This window comes from Lepisma saccharinum, chromosome 21 (genome assembly GCF_977018435.1).
Source record: "Lepisma saccharinum chromosome 21, izLepSacc3.1, whole genome shotgun sequence".
In the NCBI taxonomy this organism is placed as follows: Eukaryota; Metazoa; Arthropoda; class Insecta; order Zygentoma; family Lepismatidae; genus Lepisma; species Lepisma saccharinum.
The window spans coordinates 33,364,722-33,372,574 of NC_139249.1; positions in this window are offsets into that span (position 1 = coordinate 33,364,722).

Genomic DNA, 7,853 nt, shown 5'->3' on the forward strand with positions numbered 1-7,853 from the left:
ACAGTTATTTAGCAAATAATCCTGGACACAATTTTTATGGGATGAATAACTTTTCGACTCTGCCGCCCCCAAAAAAAGTTAAGTCTTAAGTTACGCCCATGGTGGAGGCATATGGCACAGTCGTTCGGATCCCACTTCAAACTGTTGGTCCAGTCCCGATTACCCTTTCTGTGGATAAAGTGGATTTGAAACATCAAATCAAGATCAACAGAGACAAAAACATCAACTTTAACAAAGTAATCGATGCTTTTGCGTAAATAATAATAAATTAATCTATAATATAAGCAATGTAATTAATTTTAATTTGTCAATGAGTAAATAATTTATTTCACAGTATACTCGTATATTTTATTACTTATTTTCTACTATTCGTGTACAGCATTTATCAAAAACAAAAATAAAGATAATATTATTTGCTTACACCTCACATATTTGTATTCGTTGATCCAGCCAATATAAGATCAGTAACTGGGGCTCCCACTTTAGTAGTCTGCCCCGGGCCCCCCACGAGTCTTGCTACGCCCCTGGTAATTTGCACATATTTGAAGTTTGTTCAAGTCCACTTTATGCATAGATATGCTAATTGGGAATAGACCTACAGTTTAAAGTGGGATCCAAACGACTATGAGCCTACACTGGGACCAATTGAATGCCAGGCGACTACGTTACCACTCCGCCATCGGTGGACTCGTAATTGACACATTGTGAAATTGAGTTCACTATATTTATATTTGCGAAATGAACATTGGTTTGCATATGTCCACTTCTTAGTCGAATTATAAGTACCGGGACTGCCCTGAATAGTATCACGAAAACCCCGATAGATACCTCTAATCTTGGGTATATTGCAGTTAAAATATTGCGGTTCGCAATGTCTTCGAATCGAACGTTCCAAGGTGGGTATATTATAGGTTAGATCATAAAAATAAAATCACAGATTAATAGTGTTTTAGTTGGCTCAAAGTTTCAAAATACCTTTGGTAGAGATTTCAAAGGAAACGTAGCAGCCAGAAGATTGGTACCTTGAAGAAATTACTTCTAAGCATGGACCAGAGATCAGATTTATCACCACCCTTGATCAAACAGAAAACGGGAGGTCACGTCCAAGCAAAAAAGAAGGAGAAGAAGAATTCCAAGGAGATACAGCGGATGCTGGGTGTCAGGTTCGGTCCACGGTTCATCTGCAAGTGGGTCGCTTTGGTGCAGTGCAAGCTGGCTGAGGTGTCTTTCGGTTACAGTCATTGTTCGTCCGTTAAGGAAGCGGAAAAATCCTCAAGGTTCCTGCTATTGGGAGACAGGCCGGAGATTTCTGCCGAAGGTGAAGGCTTGGAATACAAAAGATGCCAGCGGAGCGGAATATCCAGGAAGTTCAAATTGACAGGAAAGAGCAAATGGATCTTGATTCGTTTTCGCTGATCAAAACAGCAAGCTGGTCTTAGACACGAGCAGGCATGTACAGTCAGTTGCATTAAAAATCGGACACCTGGATCTTGAAATAGTTGCTTCAGTGCAATATGTTAAGTGTGTTCCATAACTGTAGGGCGATGAGTGAATTTTAATAGGAAATTTTCAATGGTAAGATCTACTATCGCCGTAGACTTAGGCAACACGCATAACGCCATGCAAGAAAGAGGTTATTTAAGGATCCAAGTGTCCCATTTTTATTGTCGGTGGGTGTACCTAGAAATATATTTCGCGGAGAGGGGAGGGGGGGTTCCGAACCAAGTTTCTCGAAAATAATAATAATAGTGTTTTAATTAATATGTTACTGTAGGCTTAGGCTCGTTCACAATAATATGTAATTTAAATAACTTGTATTATTATTATAAGAATAGGTAAAAAGGTGGTATAAGAATAGAGATATAACAGGACGTAATCATTATCTAGCTTAATAGTACGGCGGATATGTGTAAAATCGTGCATTTTAGTGATAAAAGCATGAAACTTCAAATGTAGTTTAATATCCACCTTAATATCATTTTAAAGATTGGAGGCATTTAAAATATCCTGTTGGTCAGCCATGGCGGCCTATTTATTAGTATATCTTTTGCACCAGAATGCATTTTTTCGATGATGCACTTAAACGTTTCGTCTAAGCTATATAAACTCTGTAGCTCAGACGAAACGTTTAAGTGCATCATCCAAAAATATGCAGGAAGGTGCATCAAGGAACATCAACTGATGCATTGAAGTGCATCTTGACTGTAATAAATCCTCACTTGAATCAAATGATGCACTTCGGCGTTTCTTTCTCGACATACAAAAATGCACTCAAATGCGTCAAATGTGAATCTGATTCTTTGAAGAAGCCATAAAAGACAGTTTAGTGCATCAATCGATTCATAATGGTGCATCAATCGATATAATGCATTTAGTTTTCTGTGTGTACAGTTTAAAGTGGGATCCGAACCACTATGTGCCTCACCGGGCAAGGACGCTACCACTTTTTTAAAAATGCCCTTAGGCGGTAGTATTCCCGTCTTCACTTTTCTCTCAAATTTCACATTTCTCGGTATTTCTCAATTCTCAGTCTTTATCTTTAGGACAATCACGAACATCCATGTCTTACCCTAGCGTCGCAGCGCGCTGTGATAACCACTCCCCCGTGGAGGTCGACGCCACTGCGCCATCGGGGAAGCCCTCTAGCTTTGTTTGAGTTTTTAAGTCCACTTTATGCACAGAAATGCAAATCAGAACAGAACAGTTTAAATGCGATTCGAACCACTATGTGACTCCACCGGGTATCGAACTTGGAAACCTTTGATTACGAGGTGAAAAACGTTACCACTACTTCAGATCGACAAAATCTTGGCTATGTCAGTGCTTACAAGCGCATTAAATCCGTAGATTCATTACTTTCCCCCATACACTGCAAATAAATTATTGAGAATAAAGGAAGTCGTATTTGATTATAATAAATTTTAATGCAAGTCCTTTTAAGTGGTTTAGCTTCGTTAAACAATGATTTCCAATACTGAGAAGCACAGATATCCACTGAAGAATCCAAAGGTCTGTTTCACTTGGAGGTAGTTCTTGAGTCCTATCATTCGGTGGACTTCCGATGGTGAAAGTTGTTCTTAGCTAGTCGGCCATCTTGCTGTTGGCTCCATTTTTCACTCCTGAAGATCGTCCACCAATCCCGTCTTCTTATTCGATGATACTTCGAAGAACAACATTACAACCGATTTAAAAAGAAGAATGAAACATAATCAGTATTGTTCTTTTGTAACTAACATCCTTTCAAAAATTCCAAAACATTCCAACATGTAAGAGCCCCTCCCCTACTACGGGTCTAACATAAGAAATGTATTTTTTGTTAGTGTTTGCCGAGTGAAACTACATGGCTGTGTCCTAATTGCGAACCGTGCCTAAATCGTCCTAATTGCGAACACACAAAAGTGAGAAATAATTCCATGCCCTAATTGCGAACACACGAAAGTGAGAAATAATTCCATGCCCTAATTGCGAACACACAAAAGTGAGAAATAATTCCATGCCCTAATTGCGAACAAATGGAACTTTAAAACCCAGTGAAGGTAGTGACGCAGAGAGTGAGCTGGTTTCAGCAGCAATAATAGCCAAGCTGACTGACTTATCCCGGTCTTCTTCTTTGTCAATTCCTCCAAGATAGGATGACTGCAAAACGGGACATCTCAAGGAGGTAAGTTTACGCCAATCCCCGTGTAAAATCGGTTGGGTGTGGGTCTAATTATAAAATTATTGTTATTATTAAGGCATTGTTATTAATATTAATTATTAAAGTATCGATCACATGAATGATACATCATAAAGAATAATTGAAATATGATCTCCCATTGTCAAGAGGTATTAATTATTATAATCTCGGTATGAAATACATAATGTCTCTGGTCCAGTTGATTTTAGTTTGTCCTACGCTGAAGTTGTGGAGTCCCAGAAGTATTTATCAGAAGAAACAGTCTTCTTGAGAACCTTATTCTTCACATATCTGACACACAATGCGAGTTTGTCTTTTGAATTTCTGTCAAGATGCAGGAATTTAAATCTTGTTGCTGGTTCGTATTGAAACTACATGTACGCTTCGTGACCATGCTCATTCATATAGTCCCGATATGCGCAGATCGCTGCGGAACACTTCCTATTACGTCATCCTCCCCACCACTCTTCTACGTACTGGTCTGGCTTTGAGACTACGGGTGTTGCCAACTCAGTAAAATTAAGCTAAAACAAATATGACAAACTATTTTTACTGTGCAGATTGTCGGTGCCGGCTCATATCAGTTTATCAGTGGTTCATTTGATTTAATCCGGCTTTTGAAAATGCGAGCGGTGCGCGGATCGTAAACTGTAGTACGCGTATTACGCACGCGCGTTAACGTTTATAACGAATATAAACTACTGGGCGAATGAAAAAAGCCGATTGGGGTGGGGGTTATTTTGTTTATCGTACAACAATCACTACGAGAAGGCAATCTGATAACACGCTTGCCTGTGTTCTTTTTAAAGCACTGAAATGTTCTTGCTCTTTACTCTTGGCTGCATATTTTTGAAATGCAAAAATCAAATCATGCCGGGTCCAACGAAATCCACAATCTGCTCTGGAAAGCCTCTTAGAGGACAGGCCAGATAAATTGTTTACAATGTTGCAACATATTTGCGAAATCAGAAGGAGTTACATAAACTTAAGTATAATGTTGTCGAGTCCACAAGCGCTGCCACGGGAGTATCTAAATGGATGGTTTCTCAAGTTTTAAAATAATTCGATTGGATTGATTTGTTGTTTCAAGTTCACTTTATGCACATTAAGGCTAATCGATACTGGACGTACAGTTTAAAGTTGGATCCGAACCACTATATGCCTCCACCGGGAATCGAACACGGGATCCCTTGATTACAAGGCGACGACGCTACAACTGCGACATCGGGGAGTTCAAGTTTTAAAAGAAGGAAAAGAGACGTTGGCGAAAGGTGAGCTGAAGTTCTGTACTCCGACAGATAGAAAACAGCCCAGGAAAAAGCTAATACAAATTTCGTTGAAAATCCTCAGACCATTCCCCTCCCTCCAGGTTGCAACACTACGAACCAACGTCGCTCCGAAAAGTGAAGTGGGGAAAAGTTGTGTGAGCTGCGCAACAGCTATTTGCAGCGTCTTGTTTTTAAACTTGTCAAGTTATAGCTCTACGGAACACACACAAAACAATACAGCTGTCTGCTCAAACATTCTCGACGGCCATGACGCTAGTTTAAAAATTCCATCAACATTTTTTTTAGCATGAAATTTAGATTTGGTTTTCAAGCTAACTCCTAGACTTTTATAAAATGGGACAAATAGCGTTTTCTAATAATATCGACGGGACGATGGAGAAACATCTCTGAAACGGGAGTGTTCCGGTCAAAGCGAGACGCATGGTCGGTCACTTTACTCCAAGGTCATTTCACAATTTCAGTCTGTCGACGTAATCTGACTTTCATGCGTGTTAAAAAAGCCCTCAGTGTCAAAAGAGATGTAGAACTGCTTGAACAGAAGGCACCGGACACATAATGCAGTGGAGGGATGGAACCACAGGATCAACACTGAGCTAAGGAACATCCAAAAATGCAAGACCTTACACAAAGCTTATAAAGGCTGAGGGAGAAAAGTATAATGACATGATTCTTAGGAAGGAAATTATCCTGCAAGGTGTAAAACGGAAGATTTTTCTTTTTTCAAACATGGCGAGGAGCACTAACAAGAATAAGCAGATTAATGGTAGGTGCCAAGATAGAAAAATGTGTTTGCAATTTGGACACAGCACTTTGAGGTTATTTCTGTTCAGGCAGCAAGTGTTCGCAACTAAACTCAGGGCCATGAAAGTAGGCGGGTGGCAGAAGTTCGCGCTGTTGCCACGTCGGGGAACAACCCCGTGTGTTCGGAGGTTTACGAGAATGAAAGATCTCTTGTGGAGTTGTTCTTTGTAATCCATGTGATACAAACTGACAGTATTTGCTCGAAAGGTCAGGGATGACACAAAAGTGCCCCGGAGAGAGGTCGGTCTGACGCTCGAACTAGGCAACGCAGCGGGAACCAGCGACTTTTGTCCCGCTTTCGCTTTGCTTTTCCTATATGTGGCACCAGCTCAATTCTGCCCAGTCGCACGTTTTCTTGACCGTGCGTTTAGGACTGTTCGCAATTGCTGCATGTTGTTGCAATAGGCGTTAGAGTGTGGGTGTGCAAAATATTTGATGAAACTTCAGGGAAAAGGGGGGAGGGAACTATATTCCAACTCGATTGATTGATTTGGTGCTTTTAAGTCCACTTTATGCACAGTAAGGCTAATCGGGACTGGACGTACAGTTTAAAGTGGGACCCGAACCACTTGTGCCTCCACCGAATATCGAACCCAACTCGACATTTAACAAACTTCCAATCAGTGGGGGGGGGGGGGGAGATGTTATTCATAATTTGTTCGGAAACCCTGAAAATCCCATTCCTGTATGAATTTAATGTGGGTACTTCACGAAAATATCCTATTATACACTCTTGGTTTGTGACGAGCACAATAGTTACAATGTTGTGTTATGTTGAGTTATGATGAGTTTGTAATGAGAATTTATGAACGTACGTGTTCAAAATGAAACAAATGACTATCGAATATAGTAAACAGTTTGTAAAAAGTTATGTACCATATCTAAGTTATAAATACAAGAAATATTAATATTGGAATCTAGTTTTATGTTGATACAAATGTGTAGGTTTCAATAATTTGGCGACCCAGTTTCCAGGATTCGAATTAGTAAGTGTTTAGCTATACGTTTTTCTTAAAAATATAGTTAAATAATGACAGATAAAGGAAAAAGATCAACACGAAAAGGACAAACGATTGATGAAAGCTTGATTTCTGACAATGCGGAAATCAATGTTGAAAATTTGGGTTGTTGTAAGGATCCAGATAAGAATGCTAAGTGTATAACTTGTCGCAAATGTGGAAAGTTATATCACCATAAATGTCTACAGTTAGCAGCGTTACATTCCAGTAATTCTGATACATTTGATCAGTACTTGTGCAAAGTATGCGATCCGATGTTTGGCCATCATGGGACTGAACACAATAAAGATACTAATTTCAATGCATTATTGGAGACAATAATTCATAAAATGGATGACGTTCAGTTGCAGTTTACAGAAAGTCAAGAGCAGATGAAACAGCAGCTTACAGACAGCCAAGCGCAGATGAAACAGCAGCTTACAGACAGCCAAACACAAATGAAACAGCTCACAGACAGCCAAGCTCAGATGAAACAGCAGCTTACAGACAGCCAAGCACAGATGAAACAGCAGCTTACACACAGCCAAGATCAGATGAAACAGTAACTCACTGATCAAATGAAAAAGTTTTCTGAAAGTCAGGAGTTAATAACAGCGACTCTTTCAGAAAGTTTCAATCAGTCTCTTGTTACGTTTCGCGCTGAACTCCGAGAAGAAATAAAACAGGTGGATGATGCTTGCAAAATAAATACTAACGCCCTTAAAAATGAGGTTAAAGGGGAATTAAGTGGTGTGCAGTCTAATATAGAATCACATATTGCAAAGACTTCTTCTCATCAGGAACATCTCGTCGAACTAACGTCACAAGCGGAAGAACAAGCCTGCAATATAAGTGCTGTTAAAATTACACTAAATGAACAACAAGTATCTATTTCTCGCTTAGAAGATGAGATTGGTGTAATTAAAACTAAAATAGGGCACATTAGTGGTACAAAAGTGTTAGCTCCTGAGAATGATAATGCACCAACCGTTGATAAAATATCTGACGTGTCTGAAGCCAATCAAGTCGATGTCAATTCTCAAACTGCACAAATTACTCCAATAACAGCTTTAACTAGAAACCATGTTA